At 41.9% G+C, this 14,060-nt stretch overlaps 1 protein-coding gene across 3 annotated transcripts in view; it reads right to left on the minus strand.

The window, feature by feature from the left end:
* GALNT9 (polypeptide N-acetylgalactosaminyltransferase 9) overlaps positions 1-14,060 on the minus strand; it is a 432,488-nt gene that overhangs the window by 224,753 nt on the left and 193,675 nt on the right. For all 3 annotated transcript variants that reach the window (XM_084491673.1, XM_084491674.1, XM_084491675.1), the window contains one exon: positions 12,129-12,208. The gene's annotated coding sequence lies outside the window, so the exon portion shown is untranslated. Of the gene's footprint in view, positions 1-12,128; positions 12,209-14,060 lie in introns of those variants that run through there.

Here is a 14,060-nt window from a genome sequence, read left to right on the forward strand (position 1 = left end):
TCATTATCAGAACTCATCTGTCTCACACTCCAAGCCAACGTGTGGCTTATCCTTGCATACAATTAATTACACTTCATCCTCAGTAATAACTGGGCTTCTGCTCTCTTTTTTTTACCTCCTTTAAAACAGGAAGCATTGCCAAAAGCCTCCTATTTTATCTATATAAAGAGAGTTTTTAATAAACAATCAGGCTGATTCACCAGAATCCTGAATTCTCTAAGCAGAACTTTCAAATGAGGCAATGAAGTATTATTTTTTCTATTTCAGATGGAGACTCAGAGATGCCTAATTCAGGCAGAACCTTAAACATAAAATTACAAGTCAAGATGTACTCAAGGCAAAGGAAAGAGAGCTAAAAACATTTAAATGCCCACTGTAGCTGTTCTGGTAAGCATTAATCATGCAAAATTCAGCAGTAATTAGTTCTTGAAAGCAACCATTTCTGGGCAGAAGCAGCCCTGACTTAAAAGGGAAAGGCCTGCCTATGGATGCACAATTAGCTGTCATTCCAATGGTGCTAATGAGCGAGGATAAGTGTTATTCCTCCTGGCTCCCCACAAATGGGGGTGACAGCAAGGGATGGGACTGGAGGACCAAGGAGCAACCCCATGGTGCCGGAATCCTGAGGTCTGGGCATCATCCACGTTCTCCACTATCTGGCTCTACTTTTTGTGTTCATATATCATACACTGGACACTCAAAGTTCATCTGTGCTACACACAAAGTTCATCTTATACTACACTGAGATATTTCAACAATGGGTAACAACTTTCACCAATTCTAAACCCAGAAAGAACTAGAAATGTAATTAATACATAACACAACTTCTGTTGTATTACTGGAAAGGAAAAAAAATGCCATTTTCTCAGTTCCTGGGTTTTATGAGTGATGGAAATAAAATGGTACACAAGAATGGACTGTGTCTATTATCACAGACAGAAAAACATGCTTTTTCTTACTGGCTGACCTCTGCAATATCACAGCTTATCCAATTTGGTGATTTTTTTTTATTCTTTGTATTTTTACAACTGCAAGTGAGGTTTCTATGATTATAAAGGATCACAGCCATGAAAAAGCATTTGCTATAACATTTTACTCCATTATACAAAGCCGACAAAAGCACTGAAGTCATGAGAAAGATTTCAGGCACAATATGCATTTAGAGCCACCAAAACCTAGTACAAAGAACATGTCTTAAATTTAATCCAAATCTTTTATTTTCCCATTCACTCTATTCAATTCATTTCTTCTCATGCAGTCCACTTAATAATGTCCAACAACTGGATCTGAAAATGCTAAAAAAGTTATCTGTGGTTAACACGAGAGTCAGACCTCAGTGGGTCAGGTTGCTTAGTTGGTTTCTACGCAGTCCATCAAGCCTCATCTTCGGAAAGGGCTTGCGATCCCCCCATCCGATTCATCACTCAACACTCATCAAAACCCACAGGAGGAGCTGCATTGGCCCCGACTGGTAAGAGATGAGACCACACATCAGTCTTGTCTACTTCATCTACAAGTTCTATGGCAGGGCGTCACACAGGAGGTGGTGCAACTGTACCATAAAACCCAAACACCTGTTTAGCAACAACTTATTTTTACAGCACTTCTATGCAGCACAAGTCTACAGTGTTTCTGTAGTGTAGTGGTTATCACGTTTGCCTAACACGCAAAAGGTCCCTGGTTCGAAACCAGGCAGAAACAATTTTTGGGATGAGACGAGGGCCATGAAGATGCTCCTAGGGCTGGAGCACCTCTCCTACTGAGAGAGCTAGAGAAGGCTCCAGGGTGACCTCATTGCGGCTTTTCAGTACTTAAAGGGGGCTTATCCAAAAGATGGAGAGCTCAATCAGATAATGACAGGAGAAGGGGGAATGGTTTTAAACTCAAAGAGGGGAGATTTAGATTAGGAGAAAATTCTTCACTCAGAGGATGGTAAGATGCCGGAACAGGTTGCCAGAGAAGCTGTGAATGCCCAATCCTGAAGGTGTTCAAGACCAGGTTAGATGAGGCCCTGAGCAACCAGATCTAGTGGGTGGCATCCCTGCCTAAAGCAGGGGGGGGTGGAACTAGATGATCTTTTAGGGTCCCTTCCAACCCAAGCCATTCTATGATTCTGTGTATAACCATTTTCATTGCAAATATCATAGAAATTAGGACTCTATTCCTGAGTTTCCTTAGTTTAGTCACAAAGCTTAAGCTATACCATCAGACAAGGCTGATTTTCATTGCCTCCTCTGATATTCCTGATTCCAATGAGCCATCTGGGTGACCTCTTTTCCTACAGCTACCCTTACAGCAGTTTCCTAACATGCAGGGCAATGGCAATAACTGTAGCTACATACAGCTACTTCCAAAGTAAAATGAGAGCAGCCTAACTAGTTAAACAGCAAAAATACCAGCCTGATATATTCCTGTGCATTCCCAAACCACTTAGTAACTGGTACATTTCTTGCCACACAGCTGTGTCTGAGCTTCTGTGCAGCTGCCTCATGTAGGGAGCCCTCAGAAAGGTGGACACAGCTGCTTCACAACCCATCGTGGATTGCCCTCTGCAACCACACTGGTAGACACAGAGACATGACAGCAACGGGCTGAGATAGAGCAGAGAATATGAAGCAGAGTGAAGGCTTTAAGGGTGAGACAGGAGAGGAACAGCCTAGAGACTTTACAAAGAGTTTGGGAGAACTGGGGAAAAAGAGCACTAAATGTAGAGCTTTGAACCAGGGAAAAGAAGGTGAAAATGGCATAGAAAAACAACAGGAAAATGCATATCAAAACAATAAGAAAGCAAAATAAAAACAGGAGAAGGAATGAGTAAACGAGAGAATTAAGGGGCTTAAACTGATAGCTTTATTATTCTCTGAAAGCCCCTTTAGTACTAATAACAGGAAAGATTAAAGGTTTTTCAACCATCAGATTTATAAGATCTTACTGGATCTCATTCTAAATGTAATTTCTGCAAACATTAAATGCAAACCAGAGGAGATTTTCACATGGGGCTAAAACTGGTTTGAAGTCTGAAACAAGCTTCAAAAAGCGGTGTGCTGAACAATGCTCTCCTGCAAGAGGTAGCTACAGCTATCTTTCACTAGAAAAACTTAAGTAGTTTTGATACAGAAAAGTTTCTTTTTCCAAAACAGAAAAATAATAATTTTCAAGATAAGCAGTGAGAAAAGTATTATTCTGAATCAAAATGCAGTTGTCTAAATTTTTGTGAAAGAAATGAAGACTTGAGACCCCTGGGCACAAACTACCAAAAGGCCTTATGTTCCCATGGCTTTAGGGCACCTAATAAGCTTCAAAAGGACTCTGGGAAGTAGCACTGAGATTTCCAGCACAGTCCTTGGGGTTTTCAAGATTTCTGTCACCTTACAGTGGAGGAGTCCCCAAGGCCATCACATGGCCAACAGCCCCAAATCCTTCTAGATTTTAGCTAAAGCCTCAATATGGAACCAGAAATCTTCACCTGGTGCCTTTCAAAACAGAGTTTTGTAATTACTTGTCATTCCACGTCAGAGTGCTCACCACATGCTGCCTGTGGTTCATGCATTGCCTGACGATGCAGGACTCAGGAGAGGGAAGGCCAAAGTGCTGGCAGGAGACCAGTGGAACAAACAAGAACTTGACCCTCACCCATGAGATGGCTGACACCTGAATGGCTGCTCTCCTTGGAGAATAATCTTAGTAGACAAATTCCTTTGAAGCAACAGAAAGCATAGCCATGCCTGAAGAGCATGGGCCAGGCAATAAAATGAATGGTTTATATATTAAAACAAATTTAATGCCAAACTCTCATGCTCATCACGTGAACACACTCAAATTCATTAATAGAAACTAGTCGATTCCCCAAAGTACACGCTGAGATAATAGAACAAACGCATCTGTACTGACAGTCATTGGTAAATGGCTAATCAATCCCTCAGTGCTTCTTAATTAGCAACTGCAGGAGACCCTCTTAATTGGCATCTGATACTTGATTTGAACAGACAAATAAACTGCCACTCAGCCTTTTATTGGCAGCCAACTTTTTTTTTTTTTTTCCTCCCCCCTATTAACTCCACTCTAGCTCCAGGAGACCATTTCTGACGACCAGCCTAAATTACCAGCTCCCTAACACAGACTAGCTTGGCATCCTGAAGTATTTTATCATGATTTCGGTGCTGATGTTGCATTGAAACACTGCATATGCTCTACTGATTGCTCAATATGGTTTGTATTAATACAAGTTGTAGTCTGTCACTGTTCAGAGAGTAGGTAGTTACAAGGGATGCATTGGTTACTTTATAACTGGAATAATTTATTATTGAACAAGCAAGTTCAACAAGCACTATAAAATCAATTTGTAATTTTTATGCACTTCATCTGGACTGAAAAATGGTTTTGTTCTCCACTATTTTCTGACTAGACCTCTTCGACAGAAAAAGGGGGAATAAAGCTTTTAAAATTGCATTTTGGTCAGCAATGCACTCTGGAAATCAAGATTAAAGATGACAGTTTTCAGATGCATAAGTTACGCTTACTTTGTTTTATGGACCTAAGGCCACCACAGTGTCAGGCGTTCCATCGTGAATGAAAACCACACAAAGGTTAAAAAAAGAAATATATTTTGACAGAGTCAGCCAAAAACTTGGCTGATTTGCATTAGCTGGAAAGCTTGTACGGTTTTGTTTACTCCTTCAAAACACTGATTCACAAAGGCACGTAAGCTGGTGTTATTAAAAGTTTCAGGAGGAACGGCAGTTTTGGAGGAAGCAAAGTAAAACATGGGGCGCAAAAATCTTCAGTGGCTGTGCCTACAATTGCTATGCAAGACACAAAGCACACATCTTCCCAGTAGCACAAAATCCAATTAATACAGTTCTGGGAAGACTCACTGCTCCTGTTCTGACGATGATTTAAAGATGCAATGACAGATTGTGGGAGTTAGCTTGGTCTAACGCCCCTAAAAGCCTTGTTAATACCAGCAAGATTTACTTAGTGTGTGTCCAGCTGGTCAAGTTTGAAAGGCAGCTCACATCCCTACTGGCAGGTGTGTCAAGGCTGTGCACTGCAGTACCTGAGCAGGAGGAAGGAGGAAGGCCCAGATATCTGAACTAATAGGAACTGTTGCACAGTTTGGAAATACAGGTACTCTACTGCTATTTACTTACTTTTTTAATATTCAGCCTCTTGGAATCAAACATCCTATGAGGTAGTTGCACCAGCATCCCAACAGACTCTACGGAAGGGAAGGGCAAGGAGCATCACACAAAACAAGACACATGCTGTTTCCTCTGAACAAAACCTATTGTTTTTTTCACTGCAAGGTAAAAGGGCTGTGGCTGCTTAATACAAAGGGAAAGGGGATGGGAAGACACTCTGGAAGAACATATAGCTTGAAAAACTAAATCTTTCTAAGCTGAAGTTTGGAGAGTGAAGAAAGAAGTATACGTGTTAGGGAAAGCAACCCCTGAAAGTGGCGGCAGATAGCTTGCTCACACACAAGTTCAAGTTTCGCAGTATCATTTATCACTTGTGACAGCAGCTTACAGTAAGAAAGGTTCAGCCTTTGCAGAAGGAGAGTAATACCTCTTTAGCAGTGATATTGGGATTTTCAACGTCTCACCTATGAAACTAGCACAAACACACATCTGATAGAGGCATACAAGTAGTAACGCACACAAAATATAAAGAGGATACTCATTGGAATAAGCCAAGCACCATCATCTCCTTTCCTACTACCAGTGGACTTCCTCTCACTCAAAATCTTCTATGCCCACAGATTATTTTTTTTCATCTGAGAAACATCCTAAATCCATCATGTGCCTGTGGATGTCGTGTAACAATTTTAAGGCAAGCATTGAGTTAACCAGCATTCAAAGCACTGTTTTGTGAATTTCAGCAGCGTGTAAGCTGCCAGCATGGGAGGAAAGAAGACTTGTTATTAAAAAGGAAAGGAAGGGTTGATGATAATTTGGACAACTTCGATCTTTTTGTTCATGCCTGAAGCAGTCCATATACTTCCTTTCTTAGAAAGAATGCATAGAAAGATGAGAAGTGGCTGCTCAATAGGAACTGAGAGAATATTGAACAGAAAGTTTAGAGTTTGAATTAAATGGCAGAGCTGTTAGAAAAGCGGTGGTGATCCAAGGTTTTGGAGACACAACACCGTCTGCATCTCTATTTGTACATGAAAATTTCTGTTTCCAACTCCAGTCTGGAAGAAGAGTTATGGTTCAGAAGTGCTGCTGCCTTGCCCAAGGAAACTACTTAGGCTGCTCTGTGTTTTCTGTAACTTTTGTGGACTGAAATCCAGGTGGACAACACTGCTGACAATGCCTCACAATATCTCCTCATGCACAACCAAGAGTACAAAGAAATTCTTACAAAAGTCACCTAGCTCAGGAGTCTTGCCCATAAGAGAGAAGAGAAAAATGAGTCCATTAAATGGAAATGCCTACAAACCATTACCTAACCTGTTTTGTAAAAAGTGGGGATTAGTCAAATCTCCTTAAATCACGCAGAGACATCGCTGCTGAACACATTCAGCCAGGCTCCCTGCTGAGCAGCACAGGGTTCCCTGCATGCCCTTACCTCCCTGCTGTGCTGCTTCCCTGACTAAACCCAGAGCACAGGGAATCTGCATCCATTTGTTGAGATGTTCTCTCTGGGTCTGACAGATAGAAGCCTTCCAGCAGAGGTCTTACCACCACAGACTCATATCTGCCAGCTCCAGATGCCTCAGTGCAGACACAACTGGAGTACGGCATTATTTAACTCACTCCCAAACCTCAGCTTCGTGTGCATCCTTTTCAAGTCAACTAAGGGCTGTCTGTACAGCTACACAATTTCGGTGACACAGGAGCAGTGATATAATCAACACCTGAAGGGAGCTTTAAACAGTCTGAAGATGTAATTACTCCAAAACCGGGCAACGAACTGTGCAAATGCCACCCCCACCAGATCAGAAACAGCACTGCTTTCAGATTCAAGTGCAGAAGTAATTTTCTCAGGCTGGCTTCCCCCCAGCAGCACACGGATGAAGCTTCACAGCTCCTAAGGGAGCGGCTGCAGTGCTGCAGGATGGCACAATCACAGGGTGCAGACACCTCTAAGGGCTTTACCTGGGCTGGCACAGGCTGGCCACTGGGCAAACCAGACCCCAGGAATCCACCTGGAGCCACAGGCACATATTCAGCACCTGGAGACTGGGCTGTCCCAACAGCCCATGAGACCCAAGCTGTTTAGAGCAGAGCCAACTGCAGGTGTACTACCCATCTTCAACCTCACCTCTAAACACCGCATTAAGCATTGAAGAGTGGTGACAGGCCAGCAGTGCTCAGGCACTGAGATGTTTCAGCTTTGTAGTGCTCTTTGCCCTGGCAGTTTTACCCAGGGAAGTTTGCAGGCAGGGGAAATAGAGAAGCTGAGAGAGCAATACTGCATACAGAGAGGGATTTGTCTGACATGGAATTGGGGTATATATAATTTAAGCTCATGTATACTTATGGTGGCTGGCATTTGTTGTTACACCTTCCAAGGGTTTTTTTAATGGCTCCAAGAAACACTTACAGGGTGAAATATAGCTCAAGACCTGGACTTCCCAAGATATTTCAGCATTAATGGATTACAGAAATACCAAGGGAGGGCTAGAAATCATTCCTTAAATACTCTCAAAGGTAATGAAATAAAACCCACTGAAAGATAAATAGGATCACCAAGGCCTGAATATTATTATTTTCTACTTTAATCAGGTTCCTGAGAGACCTACAACCAATGATGCCAATTAGCAATAAACAATAATAGCGCTTACATGGACCTATCCAGTTCTGAGATGTTACAGGCACTCATCTACGAGGACACAGGAGACTGATGAGGCACACGCTATTCTTCAGTATCACCAATGCCAGATACAGTTGGAGTTTCTGTTCCATAGGAAACACTCAAGGGCTGCAGTTTCTGTTCCAAACTATAATAATTTATCTAAAAACTGCATTTCACAGGCATTTTTAAACACACTTCATTTTAATTGACAAATCATAAAAATAATTGATGTCAATAAGAGGTCTGTTTCATGACTTTGCTCTAAAAGCTGATCTTTTTCAAATATTTCAACTCCATTTTTCTTTCAAAATCTAGTTTCATCAAACTGACACCTACTGCAAAGTTGAATTCTGATAAAACCTTTTTCTAGAAGAAAAATGCACTAGTCCAAAAGAAACCCTGAAACAGAAGAGATTGGGGCCATGGACAGCTACTTCTCATCTCCTCCATGTTAAAGTACTTCTAAATAAATTACATTCAGATATTATTCAGCTGCATTACTACCAAGAAAGAAAATTCAGACAGACTTAAGTAACTAGCAAGTATTAAAAGAGCCTTAGCCATGAAACATAGACAGCAGAGTGAGATGTTAAATTTTAATAAACAGAGCTTAAATTAAACCTATTCCTCTGGCAGCTATCTGGCTAAGGTAAAGGACACTCCCGTGTAACCCCTATCATAGGGAATTTGTTTTCTCCAAACATTCGCCTGATGTATGATTGTCTTGCAGTGATAGGAAGCATTCCCTTCTTAGATGGTGACTCAGAAGTTATTAAACACACACACAAACACTAGCCTATCTTAATTATGTCTTCATCAAATGCAATCACAGAGGCTTGAACTTTCAGCTCAGCCACCTTGTGCCTCAAAGTAAATGTAATCCTTCAGACAAAATGTTTACCAAGCTGAATAACCCAGAGCGGTGGTAGACCGGTGTCAGATGAAAAATTAAGAGCCTTGATGCTTCTAAAAGCATTCCAAACAGTGGGGAAAAAAGCAATCAAAATGCATTAGCAAAGGAGGGTATTCACACCTCCCCTCTACCCATTTTTAAGCCATAAAAGCAAACGCCACATGAGCTAAGCAGATAAAGCTTGAATAGACAAGATTAATTAGAAAACAAAATAGGAATGGGAAAAGATGATGTACTTCCCTCCCCCCCCCCCCCCCACAGATTTGTGTTCTGTAACTGGCCACTTAAAAAAAAAAAAAAAAAAAAACACAAAATCCTAGCATGGGTGACACTTCCTTGTCTTTCTTTGAGTAATGAACCGATTTTCTTGTTCCTTGAAGATAAGGCAACTTTTGACTATGAGAAATATAGGAGAAAGTTTTCTATTATAGGTATAGGTCAGCTAGAGAACAGCAGCAGAAAATTGCTATACCCTACAATTGCAGTGATATAAAGTTGTGGAACATAAGTTTTCCAATGGACTGCTATACTCCCTTCTTTTTTTCAGTTTCTGAGACTTCAAGGGCAGGTAACAAGAGACAAGACTGGTCTCTGATGGAAGTTATTCATTTCATAGATAAGGGGAATGATGGATCACTGGAGGGGGTAAGAAAAAAAAAAAAATGAACTGAAACTTTTCTGTTTCAGCACTGGGCTAAATGAGGATGGGCAGGGAGTCAGCCTGGCTGGAAACCACCAAGGACAATTTGTTCAATCTGGTAAGCATTGAAACTGAAGCTTCAGATCGTGTAGCTTGATGTTCCTCTAAAACTCATGGATACAGAACAAATTTCTAATTTTTTTTTCTCTCTCCCCCCTCCCCCCCCCCCCCTTTTTTTTTTTTTAAATAATGCGAAATACAACGGGGAATTGTTTAGAAAGAAATATCCCAATGCTTCACAACTCACTTCTCTCACAATAAACAAGGGAACCCAAATTCCTTAAAGTCTAGAAAAGGAAACTGGCTTCACCTCCAACTCCCTGTATCTCCTTTCTTTGGAGTTCTTTTCTACATGCTTATGTGCGCACGCGCATATTTGCGGAAAGAGAGGCTCTAAGATACCAAAATAAGCTATGCACTGGTAAAAGGCTACTCCCCAATTAACAATGCTGACAACTGAATGTGCTTTAAATCTTCTACTGGAAAATCTCTCTTGCAACCTCATCGTTGCTTTGAAAAGAAAGAAAAATCCAATGATAAAAAAATTCAACACTGCAGAACTGAACTTTTTTTTTTGAAAATTGAATGTAAATTAAAAATATATATATATTGTTTTATAGAAACGTCTAGAACTAAGTTCTTGAAACAGCAATAATTAGAAAGAAAAATAAGCTTCTGAAATGTTTGCAGCTTCCTCCTTTTTCAGAACTGTTTGGGTTACACATTGGGTTTGTTTTCTGACGCAGACAGCTGAAGTGTTGTTTAGACTCATCCTGCTGTCAATAATCATCCTCAGCCACATGCCACTAATGCAAGGACAGCTAAACTTTCTGAAGATAAATGACTAACTACTGATGGTTGGTGTTTTGCCTGTTTCTATTCAGTTGGCTCTCACGCTTGACAGTGACAGTACAACATCATAGACAACTGGCTTCTTGTCATCTGAGCAGCCAGACTGAAAAAATTCACCCTCTTCTGACTACACAGTTCTTGTAGATCTGATACAGGCTTACTTATACTGCTCCCTCTCCTTCCTGCGGCTGTGGATTCCATACTGTTACTCCTCAGAAAGACATATGTGAATCAAATAGCAAAGAATTTAGTGATGTCCTTGTTCTTCCTAAGTGCTCTAGTACTAGCATAGACAACCTTCCCCCTCGTGCAAATTTAATTGTTGGTATTCTTGCTACATCAGCAGGTGCTGACTTCTTCATAAAACTTGTATGATTAAAACCTTCTTCCTCCTCAGAAAGAGGGGAGCAATCTCTACTTTTAAGGTGAGTGTTGCCCTGCTTACTCGAGTGCACTAGTCCACTGATGCTCCATTCAAGTATCTTACCAGCTGAGAAATGAGACCCTACTCAGCATTCAGGTTAGGAGTGACAAAAACCTCACTATCACACAGTGAAATGCCTTCATCACCTCCAGTGTTGTCCCTGTTCTGACCCTTCCAGGATTATTTAAAAAGGAGGAAAAAAAAAAAAAAAAAAGGTAGCATTAAGTCACTAAGCTGTTCAAGCAACAGATAAATCAAAGATTTTATAGCTCAGGAGGAAAGAACGTGGGTGACACCTAACCAAAATAAGAGAAGGCTTATTAGTACTGAGCTGAGTAGTTGTGCTACAGCATCTCTGCAGCACAAACGTCATTCCTGTGTGATGGGGTGCTACGAGAGATGAGGAAGGATTCTTCAACGATAGCAAAGAAAAGAAGAAAATTGAATTCCCCATCACTCAGCTGTAAGGAGTCTAATGAAGTGACAAGCAGTTTTCCTAAAATAAAAGGGAGAAATGCATGCCTCTGTCTCAATAAAGACCATTAGACTGAAACCTGAAAGAAGCTTGAAAGCACAAATACCAAGTTGGAAAAAAAAAAAAAAAAAAAAAAAAAAAAAAAAGAGACACCTCTGCTAGCAAAAGCCCTTGCCTTGCCCAGGTACCCAGAGGCTTCATCTCAGCAGCAGAATGCAGATATCCTAAGGCCAGGCACACAGGCACAGAGAGCTTGGTAAAAGCTCATCCCACAGCCAATCTGTAGATATTGCGTTGGCTGTCTCTGCTCTGCTGGGTGTCCCTGGGGACAGAGCACACCCCCCTCGAGGAGTATACCAAACCCTTGCTATAAACGTTCAGTCATCTTCAATCAAGCTCCTCTTTTCCCAATGGAGGGCTTTTCCCTGGTGGATAAGTTCCAGTAAAACCTCTCCAAATTACTTCCTGAGGGCAATGCATACATGAGCTCAGGACTTCGACAACACTGGATCACTTCCAGCATCCTCCAGTCAGGCAAATCCAGCCCTCCATACCTAATTAAATTGCAAGTAAAAAGCTAATAGTTTGTTTCATCACCCAAGTGCCTAGCAGCCAAGGCACTCACTTTAAAAGGACCTAGCCAGAAACCACAGGTATTCAAGTGATCTTTTATTACAAGTATTTGTCATTAGCCAGACCTTCCAGGCGTCGGTTCCTAGATGTCTTCAAAAGGGGAAAATAAAAGCTAACATGAGCTAGCAGGAGTTGGAGAGAGGCCTTCCAAACCATGTCCTAGCACAGGATGCCCCAGGAGCAAATCTAGCCTGCCAAACACCTAAAGCAATCACCACGTGTTCGTAACTTGTTTCCCCCCACCTCCCCAAGAGTGGACAAATTATATTGACTATGTTTCTGAGGACCTTCACTGCCTGGTCTCCTATGGATGCTGCTTTGAACTCACCTATGGAAATTTCAGTTCTCCCACTTGTCCTCCTTTCACTCAGGTATGCGTCCAAACTTGCTTGTGACATCATGTAAGATCTGGAAAGAGGCATCAAGAACAAGGTGGTTAAGGAGAATTCATTTTAATGTCAAGTGAAGGTGTCTTTTCTTTAGTTCTGCTTGAAACAAGTTGCAGATCAGCAGCTCGTGCTCTGTATACAGTCTGAAAACAAACTGACAGCCCCCTTCCTGAACACTTTACAGTGTGATTCCAGACAGGCAACGAACACTCAAAATTTATTTACTGATATTTCCAACGTTGATGGCTCTCAAAGGTACTTTGCATGGCAACTGCCCTTTTATTTAGAAAATAAGCAAAACTAACAAAGCCAGAAATATCACTTTGGGCCACTTCTAACGCACTGAATTACACAAGTCTAAATTAAGCTGAAACAGTTCCCATAAGGAAGCATTAATTCTGCACTCTCCAAATCCAGCAATCTTGAAGATATTTATCAGGAATAGACAATTCAGGTTTGTGCACTTAAATCACTGTGTGTTACAAAGGGGCACATATGCTGAGTGTCTCCTAACTGCTCTTTTTTTCATCACCTATGTCATATATCATTGCCTATGTCATATTTCAGCTCTGTGGAAACCCTGCTTGGAAAGAGCATCAAAGGAGAATGCCCATTCCTGTGCCTCTGCTAGAGAATTTGTTACAAGTTACCTTCTAGAGCAAGATAATTTCAAGTATTGGAGACTTTTTCCCCTGCAGGAGGTCCCCCACCATGATGTGTATAGACATGGAGAAACCCTTCTCCCCCCCCCCCCCCCCCCCCCCGTTTTTTTTTTGTTTGAGGTTGGGCAGGGGCACCAAGAAAAACCTCGGTGCCTCTTCCAAGAAGAGTTGACAATTTTCCTGCTCTTCCTTCAGAGCTCAGGTAACACCCAAAAGGCAAAAGGCCTCCAGCAAACCAAGAAACCTTCAGAAAAATCTCAGATTCAGATGTCAGCTATTTAGATAGCTCCAGGGCAGCACTGTTGACATGACTTAACAGCTCTCCATCACTTTAACCACAAGCCCTTGCACGTGGGAAGTTTCATCATGCCCATCAACAGGGCATTGTTTACATTTAACCTTAGCATTTGCCCTTCTTAAAATGGAGATAGGTCAGAAAGGAAAGATTTGGCTTACTGTTCACAGCATTTATCGACCTGAAGAGACTATTATGATAGACTGTGGGTCCACGGGGTCACCTGCACTCTGACTCTAGTTTCCTTAAAGCTATAGATTTTGTGATTACAGCGGCTTGCTTTCTTACACTGATAGCCGTGGGTGCATTTAGCCAACAGTTGCAACTACACAACCCTGCCCAGCTGAAAGCAAAGACCCAGAGAGAAATCTCAGCACACGTTCTGCTCTGGAGTAAGGATCAGCATTTTGTCTATGTAGGAAGGCAGAGCTTTGAGTACACACCCAGAGACAAGGTAACTCCATGTTGAAGACACATAAAGGTAAAGCTGTGGCCCAAGAATGTGTCTACACAGCATCATCCAGCACCAAAGCTGGTGCTGTGGTGGCAGAGGGCTTGGCATTCAACCCCCAAGCCGAGTGCTGCATTTCCCAGGCCTGGCTCCTGGCCAAGCTGACCTTTGTTTTGCCACCCTTCCTTCAGCTTGCTTAAGAAGAGCTCCTCTGTGCCATACAGGCAGAGCAGCCCTGATGTTCAGCTGTGCCTGAACCCCTGGGATGTCTGGGGGTGCTCAAGCCATTTTCACCAGTGCAGCTTCAAAACATGGAAACACTTTAATCAAGATGAAGCTGCAGCAAGGGAAGTGCTGATTAGGCTCCGGATAAGCCACACATAAGGCCTGGCCATGATACTATTCTGATAGAGACTGTGGTCTCTACCTGCGACAGAGCTCTGTGGGTACCTAGGACTGCCCT

The sequence above is a fragment of the Aythya ferina genome, assembly GCF_964211825.1.
Source record: "Aythya ferina genome assembly, chromosome: 17".
Taxonomy (NCBI): Eukaryota; Metazoa; Chordata; class Aves; order Anseriformes; family Anatidae; genus Aythya; species Aythya ferina.